The following is a 20139-nucleotide window of genomic DNA, read 5'->3' as shown; positions in this document are numbered from 1 at the left end:
ATCAGGTCAACTTACATTTTGCTGAGTCAATACAAGAATAAACAGAATATCTGGAACTTGGTATCATTAGTAGAAACCACATTTCTATGTCAAGGTGTAATGAAGATGCTTACCATAAGTATGTTAATAGAGTTTAGAATATTATATCATTTAGTATTTGGCTTATATTTTATTTTATTATTTTTTTGTATTAAATAACCTGTGAAATATAGGTTTTCTTTAAAAGCTTTCAAAGATACTGTATGTGAGTTGCTATGCATTTTAATGTAATTGCTGATGTAAGAACAAACAGTACTTTCTCAATACTGATTTGTGATGAATGAAACATTTAATTAGATTGTTGAATCAAGATCTATATTCATAGCATGGTAACTACTCAAAACTGAAATTTCCAAATTAATTATTATCTGCACAAATAACTATTGATTACCAGTTCTATTCATAAACAAAAATAGTCTATTGAATGCTTCTACATAGACAGTATCCAGACCAGTAATTTATAAACAATGAGTGTCAACATCAGATAGTTTGCATTAGAAAATTGTTTTGTGTCAGCACCCCTTGTATCTTTTTTTTGAGAAGGAAAGAAAAACAGTTTTTACTCTAATCATTATTCAGCCAAGGCCCTTCGAGTACAGATGTTAGAGTCTTAGTAACTATTCCATGTTAGTTTCACAGGGTAATTTTCATGAAGATGCTTAGTTTGTAGCAACGATGGCTCTTTCCTGACGTCTGTAGAGTGTCATCCTGCCTACGAAAGTTAGACAGTAATTAGTGATTTTACCAAAGATTTATCTCAGAAATAAAATGTCTGACGTTAGACTCTTGACTTATGATTGTGAAACTGCATTGGAAATGCCTCCTGATCTCGATCAGGCATGAATTTCTGCGTGATAACATGCTAAGTTAGTTTCCTTACCTCTGTCCAATTCTGTGAAATTCCAAGCGATGGTGGTGAGGCCTCCCCTCTGGAAGGTTGTGGTGGTAGTCGCTGGAGGCTACTGAATGAAACTTCTTCACTGCGGGGGCAGCTGCAATGCCAGGCCTCTGGGGCGAGTAGCATTTTACTGAGCATGTCCAGGATGCTAAGTCCCTGAGTACTTCCTCAGCTCTCACTGGGGCTGCGGGAGGCTGGGATAGACCTCATTTAATCTAACCCCACAACAGTAATGTCAGAGAGGCATGGCTAAAGAAGCTCAGAATTGGAGAGATCAAATGATTTTGTCCAAATCTGACATTACTTATTTAAATTTGAATCTAGAGGTCCCCTCCCAACTACATGATATTCCTTTATAAGTAAAGGCACTGCCTGTAAAGTGGTTGCCTATAAAGTGGTAAACTCTCTCTGTTTCTGTCTCTATATGGCTTTCATTTTTAAAATAACAAATGAGATAATAAAGGTCCAAAGAAATATATGAATAGAATGCTTTGGAATTTCCAAGGAGACAGTGGTAACTATGAATGTAGGCTAATCTGGAGAGGTGGCCTGTTGTTATCATTGGTAAATTAGTAAAAGCTAAGTGGGTGTCCGTGGATAGGGCCCTTCAAGCATTTTTTACCTGAGGAAAAATGCCTCAGAATTGGAAATAAAAATGCGGGGCGTGTCTGGGAAGTTGTTCTTGGTTTCATAGCAAGATGTGGGGCCCCGCCCTGCACAACCCTCAGCCTTCTGTGAGGTCCCCAAAGGCAGCTTGGTTGTCGAGAGAGTCGGCTGCTTCCACATGGCTACTTAGAGAAGCCAGAGCATCCTGAGTCCCCTGAGCCCACTCTGCTTGCTTTGTCCTTCTCGTGACTACTTTGGTAGCTGCCTAGCTTTTGACAGTGGCGAGGGACCCAGGTGTTTAACTCTGATCCATCTTCTGCTTGTCTCGATTTTCAGCTGGTAGTAGGTGTTCTTGGCGGAATACCTGGCAGATGGCAGCCCCTTCCTCCTTTCTCATCCTGTGGTTGTGCCTGCCTCTTCCACAAAGGGTGTAGTAGCTACTGAAGTAAGACGTGGGCCACACAGAACCCTCTGTAGACTGTCGTGGCTGACCTCCAGCCTGGCTATTGGCCATTTCTGGCTGGGTTCATGGAGCTGTGTTATGGAGAAGAGCTTGATTTGGTTTGCTGAGGGTTGGCTGTCTACCTGGGCTGTGATGCAGTTTGTGGCAAAAGTTTGTTGTGATATTTAGAATTTGCAAAAGAGACTACGGCTTGAGATTCCTTTGTCTTCTCAAGTAGACAATTAGAAAGTAGCTGTGATGTGTTTCAAGACTTAAAGTCACTATCGATTTCACAAAAGTGTTCACTTAAAAACTATTTGTATAAGTTGCAGCATGTTAAAAAAATGGACATGTGGTGGGTTGTGCCTGCACGCTCACACACACTGAAAAAAAATGTTTTGTAGAAGAGTGATAAGACAGGTCCCTTTTGTATAATTTTTTAAAAAGGTGTTTAGGCTGGTATGTAAGTTATTTCTCCTAAAAATGACATGATATAACCATTAGTACACTGGAAAATGTTTCTTTTTATTTTCTATAGTATTTGAGTTTTCTGACTTTGTCCATTTACTGTTTGAGAGAGAGAGAGAGAGAGAGAGAGAGAGAGAGAGGGGGGGGGGGAGGGGGAGAGGGAGGGAGGGAGGGAGGGGGAGGGAGGGCGCGAGGGGGAGGGGAGGTTATGATAATGGCCTCTTTGCTTCATTATTTTTAATGTATTTATAAAATCCTAAATATTTTGAAAACATTGCATATTTTTTTCCTAGTATTCATTTGTCTGTCTTTCTTGTCCTCTGTGGGTGCAGAGGAAGGAGGTGATTTTTGTGTGAAAAGTGGCAAAGTTAAGCTAGCAAGCATTCCCTTGAAAGCTTATGAGTTAAAACATTGAGTTGAGAAATATTAGGGAAAAGGGTATTTACTCAGTGTGATATGCACACAGAGAAGCCCGTCGTCCTGGAGTGTGTCTGAAGGTGTGATTTATGCTCAGTTTGTTTGCTTTAAAGGGAGCCTTGGCTTGAGCCATATTTGCTTTTCAGACCACAGGGCTGGTGCGCGGCGCGGTGTCCTCACACTCTGATTGCACTAATCAGGGTTCTGTTTGCTTTGCAAGACCTGCCTGTTTGGACTTGAAGTGATGACTGGGGCACAGATAAAGCCAAAATAGCTTTTGATTTGTGTGTCCAGAGTTTGCTTTTCTCATAAATTAAAACCTCTAGGCAAAGGTCACAGGTCAAAGGAGATGTTACCTTAAACTCTTCCAATACCTGCCTGACTCCTCATCTTTTCGTAGGCTGGCCTGAAACTGGTATGTTCCTTTTCCTGTGGTGTAAGATACCTCTTCTGGTCTCACAGCGAACACTGAAATTTAATAATAGATCTGAAAACGACAATTACTTTTTATAGTTTAGACATTGGTGGTCTGGAGGATGAGCCCATTGTGATGTCCCTGAGTTATCCGTCTTTCAATAGATGATACTTGATGTTTCATTTTTAAAAAAATCAGTAAGTGATGTTGTTTTTCTAGTGTCAGAAGGACTTGAGAAACTTTTTATTCCCCAGAATGGTTGGTAAGTACCTCCTCTGACTAAGTAATATTTATTTTTGCCTTGCCTTTCTATAGAATTGTCTCAATCTTAGTCATGGTCAGAATTATGGGCCCCACATTTCAAAGTGTTTAGACCTGAGTATAAGAATTTTAGTCTACTAGGGAGAAGAAAGAGGCATTTCCAAAATATATATAGATGGAGATATTTGTGTGTGTATTTGTGCATATATAATTGTTTATATTTATAATATAGAAGATCCCAACTCATGCCCTTTCTATTTGATATCATGAATGAGAAAACCCGATAATATCTTCAGTGAATACTCAGTTCTCTCCAAATTCTAGTAATTTAAAAATTCAGGATGACCTATATCCAATACAGGGATTGCAAACTCAAATTCCTCAGGGATCTAACAGAAAAGTAAACCAGTGACCCGGGATATAAAGGAGAGAGAAGGCCAGCCAGCACTCTGCCAACCTGCCCCTGCAGTCTGGGAATGAAGATCCAGCATAGCACAGCCTTCCAATATATAAAGAGAAGTCAGAAATTCTATTTTTATGCGACTGCCCTCAGTTTCCATGTGTTGTCAATGCATTAAAGAAATCAAGACCCTCATAGTCCTGCGTCCTTGCCATGGGGTTCTTGGTTAGTACATGTTATTTAATGGCCTCCTGTGCAGTCATGGTCTGGGAAGTAAGGAAAGCCTCTCTTTTAGTAAGGGAGATACAGTCTAGTTGGGCCAACGTGATATAGGACAGTGGAAATGGTGTGGGTGGTAAAGGCCACAGGCTGAGGAGGTGAGAGTTGGTGTGAGCCAGACCATCCTGGGGAGAGTTCACAATGGAGGGGGATCTGCAGCAAACCTTGAAGGGCCCAAAGTGACTTGGCATGTAGGGCCACAGGGAGAGGGAGAGCTGGTGGGGTGCCGTGGCGGGGTGATGGTGAAGTGTCTGAGGTATTGGGGAAGGGTGGATGCACGGGGAGACTGTCCTCAGCATAGGGGTGGACAGCATAGACTGTGCTCAGAGCTGGTCTGTGTTCTGTGGAGTAACTGTGAGTGGCTGGTGCAATTCCAGCGGTAGCCCTGCTACGGTTTGTAGGGTGCCCAGGCCGCCATGCTGTCTGGCCTGGGTCATCCCAGACACCTCCTGGCTGGCAGCTCCGATTCGATCCCTGCCTCTCTATGCTCCAATCACATCATGGCACTTCTCTCAAAACTTACAATGACTCTTCTGTGTTCTCACAGTGAAGGTGCAGTCCTTACAGTTGCCTGGACGGCTTCAGATGATGCCCCATCTTCTCTCTAGCTCCATTTCCCTGTAGCGAGCTCTGTTCTAGCTACACTGACCTTTGAGGACATCAGGCATATTTCTGCCTCAGGGCCTTTGCCTGGCTTCTGCTTCTCTTCCCTAGAAACCTAACTTCCTCTCTTTTTAAAATCTTTGCTCCAATGTTACTTTCTCTCTCACTGAAACTCGGCTTGCATTAAAAATGATAAACCTTCTTGTCTCTCCTCCTCAAATCTCTCTTATACATTTTTTTCCCCTTCAAAATTCTAACATACTGCATTTTAAATGTCTAAATTATCATTTATCTTCCCCGGAATTTAAATTCCTAGAGGGATTTATATAAATATCAATTTCTAAATATCGACTCTAAACTGAAATTTTTGGTTGTTCATTAATATATCCCTGTCACCTAAAATAGTGCCTGCTGGGGAATGGGCGCTGGATAAGTATTTGTCAAAGGAATGAGTAAGCGCCTTTCAAGAGGGACTCAAAACTGGGCTCAGTGGGCACACCTGTAATCCCAGCAACCTGAGAGGCTGAGGCAGGAAGACACAAGTCTGAGGCCGGCCTCGCAACTTAGCAAGAACCTATTTCAAAATCAATATAAAGAGCTGAGCATGTAGCTCAGTGGTAGAGCACTCCTGGGTCAGTCCCCAGTGCCTGCACCCCACTCTACAAAAAACAGGGCACAGACACAGAATTTTTTAAAAGGTGCAAGCCCCGCCCCTCAGCATGGTCCAGTAGGGGTGACAGCCAGGAAAAACAAAGTGTATTGATTTAATAGTGTGTGTCCGAAGTTCTGTACAAACCCAAGTAAAAGAGCAGGTAAGTCCTCCCTTCTGAGCCAGGTCTGGGTGTTGATCTGTACTTTCCAAGGCACATAGTTAGGGAGAGGTGAGGACTTCGGGGGGGGGGGGGAGTACAGAAATGTGCCCAGGGATGTGCTCAGGTGTAGGAAGACATGGGGGCCTTCTGTGCATTTAGGAGGTGGGTGGTAGGGAGGAGACATGGAAAGTGGGGCTTCCCTGCCATGCACAGGGGTCTTGGCTTCCCATATTCATGGAGTGCCTATGTGAGCCAGGTACTGTGTTAGGTGCTGGGAATCCGAAGGCAAGTTGGTCACTCTTGCTGCTTTTGGATTTCATCTTCCAAGGAGAATGTGGTGTTTGTCGAGAAGAAGAATGATCAGTCTAGCCTCGTGGCACTGATCTCGTGATGGCAACAGGAGCCGGAATAGACCCTGGGGGAATCTGGATAGGGTTAACAGGACTTGGCGAACCATGGAGAGTGTGAGTGCGGGCCACACGGTCATCTGGTTCATAGTTGGGCTTGCAGGGACTCTTTCCTTGTCTGTGTTAGGAAAGATGGAAGGAGACAGGGCTGGGAATGTTCATCAGACAAAGGAGAGTGAAAAAATACAAAGTAGCTCATAAATTTTGTCTTTAGGAAGCCGAAGGCTGGAGGTACAAGTGCCCCAGTGAAGGAAGTGGAGGGGATTTGTCTTTGTAGGGCAGCAGGAGAAGCAGTGTGTGGCCCTCATCAGAACATCAGTTTCAGGAGGGCATCAACTTGCTTGCTCAAGGCTGTGCCTCCAGCCCCTGTAACCACCCAGGGCTCCTCAGCAACGCTTAGGGAATTAAACCGACAGAGGGCAAAACTCAAGTCCAAAATTGTTAAAAGGCTTAAGTTGAGATTTAAAGTCATTTAGGGCTGGGGATGTGGCTCAAACGGTAGCACGCTCACCTGGCATGCGTGTGGCCCAGGTTCGATCCTCAGCACCACATACAAACAAAGATGTTGTGTCCGCGGAAAACTAAAAAAATAAATATTAAAAAAAAAGTCATTTAAATGACATTATTTTAGTTGTTTTCTGTTTAAAGGGCTTGATCATTTAGGTCATTCACATTTCAAAGTATTACTTTTTACTGATGATCCTCCTGGTCACAGAGCTGATTTCTGTACACATCTTGATTTCTAATAGTATTATCATTTGTTGATCCCAGTGTGACACAGGGACGCTGGAACAAAGGTAATTCTTCCTGCAGAGAAGTGGGTGATTCTGTGAAAAGGCCGACATGAAATGAGTGGAGAATAGGCTTTTTCACACTTGCCTTTCATTGTGATGAAGGTCAAGTGAACGCACAGATTTCTTCCTTATGTTAGATCCCTGTTATGTTGTAAAGTGCTTCTCAAATGTGGTCTGCCAATAGTGCTTCAAAATCTTTTGGGTATCCTGCCCTCAAAGACTTAGGGTGGATAGATTTGGTACCTGAGGAATTATTTCATTAAGGTGGCGAAAAGAGATGTTGCTGTTTTCTGGGCGATATTGGGACATTGTAGTATGTCATACCCTTTTGTTATAAAAGAAAGGTGAGAATTCAGAGAAGTGAGAATTGAGTGAGTGGGGTGTTGTTGAGTCTAGCCTCGTGGCACTGATAAGGAAAAATGGAACACTGTTTCCAGCAGTGTTATGGGCTGAATTATGTCCCCCCAAATTCATATGTTAGAGCCCCAGTACCCCAGGTCCTCAGAATGGAAATGTATTAGAGATAGGATCTTTAAAGAGGTGATTGAGTTAAAATTCAGTTAAGGGTCATGAAAGTGGGTCCTACTATAACATGACTGGTGTCTTATAGAAGAAGAAATACAGACGTGTAACCATGGGAAGATGAAAGGAGGACACAGGGAAAAGATGGCCATCTGCATACCAAGGCGAGAATGCCTTAGGCGACCAAAACTTCTGACACTAACACCTCCATCTGGGACGGGTGCTTTCTAGAACTGTGAGAAAATAAATCTGTATCAGTCTGTGGTGCTTTGTTAGGGGATCGCTGTCAAACTAACACAAGCAGGAAGCCAAGGCGGCTCAGGGAGACTTCTTCCATCACCAGGTGTCACTATCTCAGCCTCCTGGACATCCAGAACAGGGCTCCTCCGTGGCACCTTGGGTTCCTCAGAAGGCTGCACCCATTGGAGCTCTCACAGGATTGCCAGGCAGCTGCAGTCTCGGCTCCTTGTTTGTTCCTTTCTCATTACTTTTGCTTGTAGCCGTGTGCCTTGTCAGCGTTTCCATTTCCCTCAGACACTCAGTGAAGAGGAGCAGGTGATGCTGAGGTGCCTCTCCACAGCGTTCTGTGATTGGATGCCTCGTCGTTCACTTCTGTGCATAGCCCCGAGCTCAGCAGAATGGGCGAGATTCCTGGGGAGGCAGGGCCACTTTGTGGATGGCTGTCCCAGGCGTGAATTGGACCATGTGCATGAGATGCCAGGGTTTCTGGCCAAGTTGGCTTTCTCAGGAAACTGTGCCTGGAACTTAAGCAAAGCTGAATCGAGTCCTTGGTTTCCTTGTGAATCTGCAGGGCGTGTTACTTACAGTAGGAGTTGGAAAACCATTGCCTTCCTCTGGCCTGTTTGTTCTAATTTGATTCACTTGGAAATTATTCAAGAACCAAGGTACTGAGAGGTCTTTCAGAGAGCTTTAAAATTTTTCATTTCACATTCCAGGAGATCTGCTTTCGAAACGGGTAGGGCAAGTAGAGTCTGCAACTAATTAGGTTATAGTAATTTTGGTTTTGATCCATGTCTCCCAGGCTTGGAGAAAATGAGGATCCTAAATGTTGAGAACTTTTCTCTTGAATTCTTTTCTTGATTGACTTTCTGGGGTACCTAACATTAGGACATTTACAATATTTGGAGACCTAAGGCAAAGTGTTTTTATTCTCTATTGTGTATTTAGGGTCCAGTAGACCTGTATGTTCTAAATCATACCTCTTTTTTTTTTTTATGTGTGGTCAACTCTTCTAACACCATGGAGAATACTTTCTCAAATTCCATATTTTCACATAATGTTATTATGTGGGAGGGAGGAGACTATCATTATAATTGAGTGAAATTTCAAATCTCTGCTTCAAGTTATCCAATACTATATGTTGGCTATGTCTTTACCCAGCCTGGGCTTTTCTGTTAATTTTGTAGTTTATGGAGACAGATGACCCTGGATTCCAGCAGGACCTGCAATCAAGATGGTTCTCATTCCAGGGCCCACGCAACAGGGTGTGTTTGAACATACTTGAAAGCAAAGTATAAGCAACATGTTGAACACTTAATAATAAAAGGTTATTACTGGAATTTGTCTTGCCCCAAAGCCTGGGGAACCACCACCTTCTCTCTCCTCTAAGGGCTATTATAGTTCCCATTTTGATAAAGGAAGAAGGAGTAGGGTGGAATTTCTTTATTAGGATGGATAATGAAGATACTTACATAAGAAAAAGGTGCTTGTGTGAGAAGAGTTCACTTGAGATGACTCCCAAAATTTAGGTGGAAAGACATTTGTCCTAGATGAGGGAGTTAGTGATGTTCATTCACTCAACTAAGCCATTCATACAGCTTATCATTCTTTAACAAATACAGTTATTTCATGTTTAATTAGTTATAAGATGTCTAATAGATTCATGTATCAGATGTATTTTCTCTATAGAAAAAAAAAATCATCTTTAGAAATGGTTAAACTAGAGATCAGTAAGCTACACTTTAGAGACCAAATCCATCTTGTTAACCTGTTTTTGTTTTTCTTTTCTATGGCTCATGAACTTGGAATGGTTTCCTCATTTTTAAATGGTTGCAAAAAATCTAATGAAGAAAGATGATTTTCTGAGACTTGAAAATGATTTGAAATGCATAGCTCAGTGCCCCTAAGTACAGTTTGTTAGAATACAGCTCATATAATTTTGTATTGTGCATGGGGCTTTCCTGCTTTAGCTGCAGAGTTGAGAGTGGTGAGCGTGTTTGTCCCTGTCAGCATAAATTGCTTACTGTCTGCCCTTTATAGAACATCTTTGCTGCCCTGGTTTAAATGATTGTTTCCATTTAATCATATTTGACCATTTACCATATACTGTGTTGATTTTGGTGTGCACCTATGGAACATCCTCGGAAAGGCAGGTCATTCCATAAACTCATCTTTTGAACAGAATTCCTTCTAAATCATCCCTGGAAGGTACTGAACTTTTTTTTTGACCACTGAAAATTTAGCTGTAGTCATTAAGAAAGCAGTTCTTTTAATTTTTCTCTAATCCAAATCATTCATTTCTTCAACAAATACTGAGGGAAGGCTGACCATCTGCCACCCACTGTCCTAGACAGGAGGAATGAATCCTGACAGGCAAGGTGCCCCTCTTGGACCATCTGTTCTCCTGGAAGGAGATGGACCACAAACAAATAAGTATCTCACATAGTGTGGACGTGGGCACAATGAGGAGAAAACAAGGGAGAGAGGGAGGGAGGGAGCTGGTTGAGGTGTGACTGGCAAAGAGCTCCAGGAGCAGTCCTAGGTGACCAGGACTTGGTGGCATTCCAGGAGGTGGCATTCCAGGTAGAAGCAAATTCCAGGGCCCAGGAGCTCAGGTGGATCCAGTGTGGCTCATGATTCATTTCGAGAAACGGGAAAGCTGCCCTCTGTGGCAGCCAGAGCACAGTGAGACAATTGAGCAGAGGGGGACAAGTGACGCCAAGGGGGATCAAGAGACAGGCTCTTCAGGGCAGAAGGACTGGACACTTTTTTTTTCTGAGAGGAGAGGGTTTTGAACAGAGCACTGACTTGATCGGACTTATCATTTGCACAAGGATCATTTAGACTACAGAATGCTTTCTGTACTGTGTAGTGGATTGCAGAGAATGACTAGTCGTTAAAAAAAAAAAAATCTAAAACAAAAACCACATCCACGTTCTATACAAAACAGCTCTAAAACACCCTGAATATTTAAGAGTGACTCTTTGACAAAACTGATATAAGACTGTCATAAAAGTGGGATCAAAACAATAATAATTACAGGGCAGTGTGTGGTGAGGTGAGCATTCAGAGGTTTTTAGGTCTTCATGTCAGGCCAGGTGCCCTGAGGAGACAGGTGGCAAATTGGCCCTGCCCTGGGGTGTGGGGAGGCCCGTGCAGCGCCCTGTGGCTCATAGCACCCTTGGTCCTCCATTCCCCGTGGTGAGGGGTGAGGCAGAGAGCGGTGCTGGGAGGCAGCTCTGTGCAGAGGGTCGTCCTGCAGGGAGCCAACCCTTCCGCTTGGAAGCTTCTCCTTGGCAGAACCCAGCTGGGAGCCAGTGGGTCAGAGAGCCTGCCGTTAAGCGGATCAGCTCCGGAAAACAGAACAGGTGGAATTGTGGAGGGGCAATTGGAAGATTCATCTCGGGGGACACATCAAGATTTTCATCTGGTTTCCTGCTCTCTGTTGCCACTCTCCCCTCCCCCACCCTTCCCTAGGCCCACCACAGATGTGAACCTGCAAACACACAAACACTCCTAGGTCCCCTCTGGCATTCTGCAATCACTTTTCTGACTAGAGAAGAGGAATCTTTCATTAACTGTGAAATTTCAGGGCATTTCTCAGTATTTTTGTGATATTGGACTCTATCTCCAGTGGGTGCTATCAGATACGCAAGGAAGATTTATACAGCTCTATATGTCCTATCTTTCTATTCCTGGGGGAAAAAATTAGAGCACATGTGTTCCTGATGTTGAGTGTCTGTCATTTTTTTTTTAAGTATCTTTTATAGTTGGACACAGAGAATAATAATTCAGCAAGGGGGAAATCCAAGACTGTGTTGAATTATATTCTGTTTTTATTTTTCCAGTTAAAAACCAACAAAGGAAGCACTGCATTGTAGCCACTTCAGTCCAAGTTGTCATATTAAAACTGCGAGGGCACTGAAGCACTATTGGTAAAAACTGCTTCCTTTTTTTTTTTTAATTTTTTTTTCTTAGTTGTTGATAGATCTTTATTTTATTTATTTATACGTGGTGCTGAGAATCGAACCCAGTACTTCACACAAGCCAGACAAGTGTGCTACTGCTAAAAATTGCTTCTTTCAGCATCTTCTGTGATATCCTGGTACCCGAGCAGGTAACACCTGGAACCCAGTCACTGTGAAGTTGAGAACTTTGTGTTTGTACCAGAAACAGACCTGGGAGAGAGAAAAAAAAAAAAAAAGATACACACACACACACACATACATATGTGTGTGTGTGTGTATTTTATATTTGATCTTTTAAAAACGATTTAAATTCTCATTTGATTTGGATTCCGGGATTCAAAGGTTCTAGTAACAAAATGGTTAACAACCAAATTTATGTAAAGAGAAATGTGTAAAAGCCCATTTTAGGCCTATTTGAAGAGAAAGTGGCACCTTTGAGAGGAACCCAAGCTGGATGGGTGGTGAAACTCGTTTTCCTCCCTCACCTTATCTGGAATCTGTCTGAAAACCAAGAAATGGGGCATCTTGCCCAGATGGTTTGGGCCTCATGTTGGAGGCCTGACAGAGGACCTCTGGGGCAAAAAGCCCAACTCTTCATTTTAAAAAAATTCCTGGTTGTCAGCCGTGTTGAAGAAACTTAAACATTATGAGTTTAACTTTTAAGTCACTCCTGGGTAAAATGTCCCTTTGAACTTCCCATACATTTGAAGAGCTAGAACGGTATGCTTTTGTCTCATGGGTGTTGCTTGCGGGTCAGCCTCACAGCACAGGATCCTTAATGTGGGTGCTCATGTGCCATTGGGGTTGGGGGTCTCTGGCTGTGAGGGAGGCCCTGGGTTAACATAGAGGGATCTGAGCACAAGTGACCTGGTCCTGAGGGGGTTTACACAGTTTTGCTCAGGAGATTAGATGCAGGAACAGATATGTGGTCTGGATGGGGAGGGGAGACAGACATGACTTTCAGGGACCAAGGGGGTTCCCATGGCCCCTGACTTAAAATGGTTCAACTTACAATTTCTTTGACTTTGCTGTGGTGAGAAAGCAATATGCATTCAACAGAAACAGTACTTTGAATTTTGAATTTGGATCTTTTCCTGGGCTAGTGACATGGGGTAGGATCCTCCCTCATGATGCAGCGTAGCTCCCGGTCAGCCACGAGGTCACAAGGGTGAAGACCCGGTGCTGCATCCTGCGAGGTGGTGGTGTGCAGTAAGCGCATCTTCAGCTTATGGTGTTTTCGATTAATGATGGCTTTATCAGTGTGTGACCCCCTCATTAGTCTAGGAGCATCTGTACTGCCTAAAATTACAAGGAGAGGCAGAGCCTGTCTTTCTGGCTGGAGAGAGCAATAACCCAGCTGGCAGGGAATCAGGCCTGAAGGATCCCAAGCAAAGCAAAGTCAGCAGTCATAGACTTCAACAATAGAGCTGCAACTTTTACAACCCCCTGCTGTCGCAGACAAGATTAGTGACTATTGAAAATGCCACCAGGACAGAGCTATCTAAACACCTATTCTGTAGTTTGTTAACTATACAAAAGAAGACAGAGGCTGTATAGTTGCTTTACATTTCAGTATTTTTTTTCTTTAAAAGGAGTGAGTTGTACCAGGGATGTTAAATGCTTTATAGATAGGGAGCAAACTGCTTTAAAATCGACTTTCATCATCTTTGTCTTCCTCCTTCTCTTTTTCTTGATTTTTCTCAGTCTTGGCTCTTCCTTGTTTTTGTTTTCCTGTGTCAGGTTTTCCTTTGCTTATAGGCAGTAATGTCCTGTTTGTATTTCCCCTTCAGCTCGGCAGCTTTCTGTTCCTAAGGCTGTTTGTCATCTGCACTGCTGTTATGCACTTCTCTCTGTTTCTTTGCAACATCACCAATGGATAGGACAGGATGTTCTGTCTTGATTTTACGGGATACTGAGAACAGAATAAGAAGGCTGATGGAGGTCTATGGGTTACGTGGGGATCCTTGAACTTCTTTTCTATTTTCCCCTTAGGAGGGATGTAGGTTTTCATTTCTCTTTTATAATAGGCCTTGATGCCTTTGTTGTGTCTTCAAATTTTCCTTTCTCTTCACCATGCATGGTCTTCCACCTCTCTGAGCAGTTCTTAGCAAACTCTGAGAAGTTGACTGAAACACCTGGGTGCTTCTCATGTTCCTCCTGGCAAGTTTGCACAAAGACTGCACTGATGACATTTCACCTCTTGCCTTTTTAGGCTCTCCATGACCATGTTTAGTTGTCCCTTCTCAGAGAACCATAGTCACACATGCCTGTCTGGCTCTTTGTGTCCTTCTGCTCCCTGGAGCTCATTGTGCTATAGTGGCTTTCTCTACTGTCCTAAACACACTCCAAATGAGAATCCTTCTTGGGGCAAAAGATGGTGTGTTGCTTTGCAATTGATTATTATGACTCAGAAGTCTCCAAAACCCAAGTAAGACATTAAGCCTTTTAGACTGTGGAGCACAGGAAGATGATGGTGTCCTCCCCATCCCCACTGTTATCTCGCCCCAGTGTAATTCAGAAGGAAAACAATTTGAAATTCAGCAAAATAAATGCAAGAAGTCCAAATAAATTCCAGTTCTCCCCCACCAAGATGGTAACTTTGATGCTAGTTTTGAAATCTCAAGCGGTCACATTTTTAACAACCCAGCAAATATTTACTTGCCCTGAGTAATCTAGTGCTAGACGTACAGAATCCATCAGAGACAATAACACATTGTTTTCTGTTGAGCCCAGTGTCTGGTGTGTCTAAACCTCACAGGTATGAAACCACATCCTTAAGAGTACCAAGTAGACACCACAGAAATGGCTTTTGGCTTCATCATGTTTATAAGCCTTCTGCACTGGGATGTAGCCCTTGGGTGAAATTTCACAATGAGTTTCACAATTTTTCTTCAAGGCAGAACAATCCAGTTAGGACTGTAGGTGGAATCCGTCTGAATATGTGGAGCCTGTGATGAGGTCATCTTCCCTGGGAGGAGGAAGGGAGTGGCAGGCAGAGTCCCTCTGTAACTGGAGGAATGTGACCTGGCATCCATTGGAACTCCACTGGAGAGTGTCCTGTGCTTCAGAAATGTGTGCCTAATGATCTCTTCCAGTTATGCTTAGGAAGCGGTTATGCTTAGGAAGCAGGGCTCTTCTGAGGCTCCTTTCCCTCCACCCCACCTGCAGGTGCACAGTGAGCTCTGCCTTAATTTATCCCATCTCACCTTGTTGTGGATCACAGCCCCTCCCGCTGCTGCGGCCAGAACAGCTTTTCCACCCACGGTTTCACTGTCACGTGGTTCTGTTGACCCACTTGGAAGAGGTTCAGTGTAGCTCCTGTTTATTTTTTTCTCTTGTCCTTAATTTGGTTTGCCTTTCATTATATTCCAACTGAGTGGATGCTTTCTCTCTCTTTTAAGGGAAGGGAACCTGAGAAAAAACAATGGTTGTGATGGTGACTATGCTAAGGGTAATTGCTGTTTTATGTTAATTTGCACATTAAACTGAGAAAAGAGGGAATTGCTAAATTCACCCACATGTTATCTCCCTAGTCTAGTCCTTTTAAGTATATTTGTTGCTTAAATAAAGATGTAGCCATGCAGAATGGAAATGTCAAAATATACAGGTTTTTTTTTGGTGCATGTGTATATATAGCATTTAAAGTTTTTTATTTCCATCAACAAGAATGATTATAGAATACTTGAAAATATAGCAAAGCAGAAAGAAGCAACTCAAGAGACAACTACCATAAACATTTTGTGAATTTATGTTGAGTCATTTTAGTCTACAGGTTACATCCCTTTTCATGGGTGTTATTTCACTGTAGCTGGGTTTTGCTAGAATGTTTTGCTACTTCAGAAATGTGGTTCATGGGTTAGAAACATCAACTTCTTTTGGGAGCTTGTTAGAAATGCAGAATCTCAGACTTCACCCCAAACCATAAGGAATCATAATTGTATGCAGCACTGTTATACATACTTTAAAATCTGGAAGCCCTGCTCTAGAACATATTAAACCCAGGGCAGCAAGCAAATAGAGAGGACCCAACAGCCAGGGCTTGCCCCCTCTGTTCTTCTTAATTTCCTCTCTGTCACTCTTTCCTAAAATAATCTTCCTCAGTCTGTGATAAAGATAAAAATGAGGTCAAAAATTTTCACAAGGCATAGCAGCCCCGTTGAGAAACTCGACTGTCTTATGTATAATCATTTCATTCAGGAAACATCCATTCAGTACCTACTGTGTGCCAGACACAGATGTGGCAACCATAGTCCCTGAAGTTCTGGCTCACATATACTACAGTGGGAACATGGCAAGTAAGGAGGAGGGTGTGGTTGGTTCTGCACATAGGAGTGTCAGAAAGAATCTCTGGGTGGAATCTTGAAATAAAAGTCAGTGCACTTGAGCTATGGGTAGTTCTAGGTCATCTAGCAAGGGCACAAAAGTGGGTGATGTTACATGTGCTGCGTGCCTGTGATCCCAGAGGCTCAGGGGGCTGAGACTGAAGGATCACAAGTTTGAGACCAGCCTCAGCAGCTTGGGGAGGCACTAAGCAATTTAGCAAGACCCTGTCTCAAAAAATAAAAAGGGCTGGAAATGTGGCTTAGTGGTCAAAGACCACTGAGTTCAGTCCCTGTTGCAAAAAAAAAAAAAAAAAAAAAAAGGAGGGAGGATGTGAACCCCTTCCTCCAAGGACCTTATGCTGGGTTTAAGGACAGGAGACAGTCTTAGAACTATAAATAGTAACAAGTCCATTGATATTAGGGTAGAACCAGAAAACTGGGGTCTCAATTTCAGCTTAATAATTCTGTGACCTTGGACAATTTATTTCACCTGTTCAAGCATCCATTTCTTCAGTAAAATAGGGATAAAAAGATACCAATGATTTTTACAGAATTGTGGGTTTTTTAAAAGTGGGAAAACTTAGTAAAGCACTTGGCATCTAGTGAGTGGGGAATCAGTGTTGTAGCAGAGATTTTCTAGACGTGCCCAGTGAGTGCCGTAGACAGAAATGCTGAGGATAAGCAGAAATGCTATTTGATAATATACAGGCCTTCTGAGATTGCAGATGAGAAACAAGAGGTGTGAAGACTGGGCCTTCGGGAAGAGACAGTGAAAGAGGAAGTTGTTGTATAAACACAGGTCAGGTCTGGTGTGATGAATTCTGTCTCAGGTATGTCAGTTTGAAACAACTGCTAAAAGCTGTAGGTCTGGGATGTCTGGGATGTGTGTTTGCCCTCAGGGGGTATTATGCCAATGCACTGCTCCAGCCTCAACCAGGGGTGCATAGAGTGAAGTCATCCACCTTCCTGGGCAAGAGGTTTGGTCGGTGTAAATTTTGAAAATGAACTCTTTGGGGCTGGTCAGAAACATCCACACAAATTTGTTATTTTTACCAGGTGGGGGAGTGAAGGCAGATTGGGTTTTTTGTTTTTTTGTTTGGTTTTTGGTGGCACTGGAGACTGAATCCAGGGGGACTCCACACATTGAGCTATATCCCCTCCCAGCACTTTTATTTAATTTCTGAAATTTTGAGACCATATCGCCAGGTTACTGAGGCTAGCCTTGAACCTTTGATCCTCCTGTCTTAGCTGGGATAACGGGTGTGTGTCACTGCACCCAGCAAAGGCAAAACTTTTTTTTTTTAATTTTTAAAACTGGTCTATTATAGCTGTATATAATGGTGGGATTTGTTATTACATATTCATACATGCACACAATATAACAATTTAATTTGGCCAATGTCACTCCACAGCCCTTGCCCTCCCTCCCTACCTCCCACTCTCTGGTCCCTTTCCTCTACTAACCTCCCTTTGATTTTCATGAGATACCCCCACATTTCTTTTTCCCTGTCTAGCTTCCACATATGAGAGAAAACATATGACCTTCAACCTTCTGAGTTTGGCTAATTTCACTAAACATGATGGTCTCTAGTTACATTTATTTTCCTGCAGATGACATAATTCCATTTTTTTTTCATCACTGAGTAAAACTATGGTGTATAGATGTACAACATTTTCTTTATCTGGTTATTCCATTGATGGACGCCTAGGCTGATTCCACATTTTGGCTGCAGTGAGTTGTGCTGCTGAAAAAGTAGATATGCATGTGTCACTGTAGTATGATGACTTTAATTCTTCAGGATAAATACCAAGGAGGGCTATAGCTGGGTCATATGGTGGTTTCATGTGTAGTCTTTTTAGGATCCTCCAAACTGATTTCCATAGTGGTTGTACTAGTTTACAGTCCCACCAACTGTGGAAAAAATGTTCCTTTTTCTCCACATCCTCTCCAGCATTTATTATTGTTTGTATTCTTAATGACTAAAGGCAGAACATTTTTAAAGCTGAAGACCTCTCTCTTCTTCAGAATATGTGGAGAACTGTACTTACCTCCTGCTAGTGTTTACCCATTGCCATCTTCTTCCTTGGAGTGACAAGGAGAGCCTTTTTCTTAAGGTTCTTCTTATAAATGAAGAACCATTGATTGCTTCAGAGGAGAAATAGTTGGAAGAAATTTTCTGAAAAGTGGACTAAATGCTCTAACACTGAAGAAATTGCATTCCTATTTGTGTCACTTTGAACCCTCAGGTCTGTTATGATCTCACTTTAGCTGGTGTGGGTATAACTTACAAGTGACTGTGATTACTGGTTTTTATAGGTTATAGCTATAATGCACCCAAAATGTTAACATTTTGCCAAATTTGTTTTATCTGTTTCTGTTTCTCTATAACTATGTCTCTTCATACACACACACACACACACACACACACACACACACACACACACACAGATTTTTACTGAACTGTTCGTGTTAGTTGTGGAACTCATGAACCTGTAGCCTTAAATCCTTCTATATGTATGTCTCACGCCCAAGAAGAGTCTCATAATTGAGAATACCATTATCCCTACTGATACATGTTAATACTTGAATGCCAATCTACTACTTATCCTAACAGTGTCTTTTATAACCCCTGCCTCTGATCCGACATTCAACAGTCACCCACAGCATTTTGTCTTTTTGGTCTCTTTTAATTTAGAACAGTTGTCCTGCGATTCCTTTTTCTTATTCTTCATGGCACTGACGTCTTGGCAGATATCAAAACGTGTCTTGTAGAATGTTATCGCAATCTGAATTTGTCTGATTGCCACCTGATGATAAGCACATTTGGCAAACTATGCTACACAGTGGCTGTGGAGACAGCTGATGTTTGTACTGTCACTGATTATGTCAAGCCTCCCTTGGATGAGGTGGCCTTCCAGAGTTCTGCATTGTAAGGATACCTTCTCTCCGAGGCAAATGATCAGTAATCTGGGGGATAATGCCTTGAGGCTGTGAGTACCAGTTCTACAGCCCTCCTTTCTCTAGTGGTTTTACCCTCAACTGAATCTTGGTGGTTGCAAAGTGGGATTTTCTTCTGTTTTTCCTATGATGTTTATTAGCCGACGTTCTTTATAAAGAAGAGCTTTCCCCGTTCCCCTTTCTCATAAATACCTGTGGATTCATGGTTTCCTTTTTTATTTGATACCATTCCTTTTGGTTGTTCAAATTGTCCCACATTTGGCTGGTGGCAGCACCTTCAAGGCAGCTCCCATGTCCTTTATCACGTCTGAGTTAATATTGGAGCACTTCTTCGCCCTGTGGCATGCTAGGATGTTCTAGACTTATTTTATGCTTTCCTTAACCCAGACCTGCATTCAGCTGTTCTCTAGTGAGCTAAGGTCTTTAGAAACAAGGATTTGGGTCACAATTTTTTTTTTCTAAAAATACATGCGACACTGAACAAGTTGTAGATCATCAATAATTTGTTTAGGTTCTTCTCATTCCCTTCTGCTAAGGTTATTCCCCTGGTGGATTGGGAGTGTCAGTGTTGGAAGGAAAAGACCACTGAAAGGAACAGACCCATCCAAAGTAGAGGTCTGGGGCTTTAGATCAGAGGTGGCAGAGGAATGCAAAAGAGGAAATGAGAGAGTGCCAAAGACCAATATAGATTCCACTGGCATTCTGCCCAGGGAGTGACCTGAGAGTCCCAGGAAATACTTCTGCTTGATTTCCAGATAAACTCTAAAAATCGGTAGTCCTTTTTCATGTCCAATTATGATAAAATGTTTTTCCCTGACCTGTGCATATGCTAATTCTTAAAGCAATATCTTTTCCATACCAAGAGTTCCCAAGTGCTCTGTATTTCCAGAATCCGTGTAAAATGTATATATAGATGGATATATATTTTAACATCTCCTTTTTTAAAAAACAATTAAAATGCACAGTTTTCATTATAGAATACTCACAGTTGGGTGTAGTATCTGAATTTGCTTCCCGATAGTAAGATCTGGTTGCTAATTATTAAAGATGCCAATGTGTAGACTTTAGGCAGTAACTTGTGAGACACAGAAGCCAAGAATTTCGAAGTTATTTTCCAAAATAATCAGCATGCATTTGATATAATGGTAGAGTGTCTCAGGTGAATACTGACCTTGGACTGATTTTTCTGAAACTCATTATCTCCTCTATGATCTCTTTTTATATGTAATAGTATAATCAAAATGTTCATTTTGCCTTTTCTGTTCTTCAAACAAAACACAAAGCCAG

General features: G+C 42.4%; 1 protein-coding gene across 14 annotated transcripts in view; it reads left to right on the top strand.

Annotated features, from left to right (window-relative positions):
- Positions 1 to 20139, top strand: part of Apbb2 (amyloid beta precursor protein binding family B member 2) — a 388124-nt gene that overhangs the window by 132352 nt on the left and 235633 nt on the right. For 3 of the 14 annotated variants that reach the window (XM_078021226.1, XM_078021228.1, XM_078021233.1), the window contains exon 3: positions 11452 to 11538. The exons of the other annotated variants lie outside the window; for them this stretch is intronic. The gene's annotated coding sequence lies outside the window, so the exon portion shown is untranslated. The remainder of the gene's footprint in view (positions 1 to 11451; positions 11539 to 20139) is intronic. 14 annotated transcript variants of the gene reach the window in all.

The sequence above is a fragment of the Ictidomys tridecemlineatus genome, chromosome 9 (assembly GCF_052094955.1).
Source record: "Ictidomys tridecemlineatus isolate mIctTri1 chromosome 9, mIctTri1.hap1, whole genome shotgun sequence".
NCBI classification, from domain to species: Eukaryota; Metazoa; Chordata; class Mammalia; order Rodentia; family Sciuridae; genus Ictidomys; species Ictidomys tridecemlineatus.
This window is presented reverse-complemented; position numbering and strand designations above follow the sequence as displayed.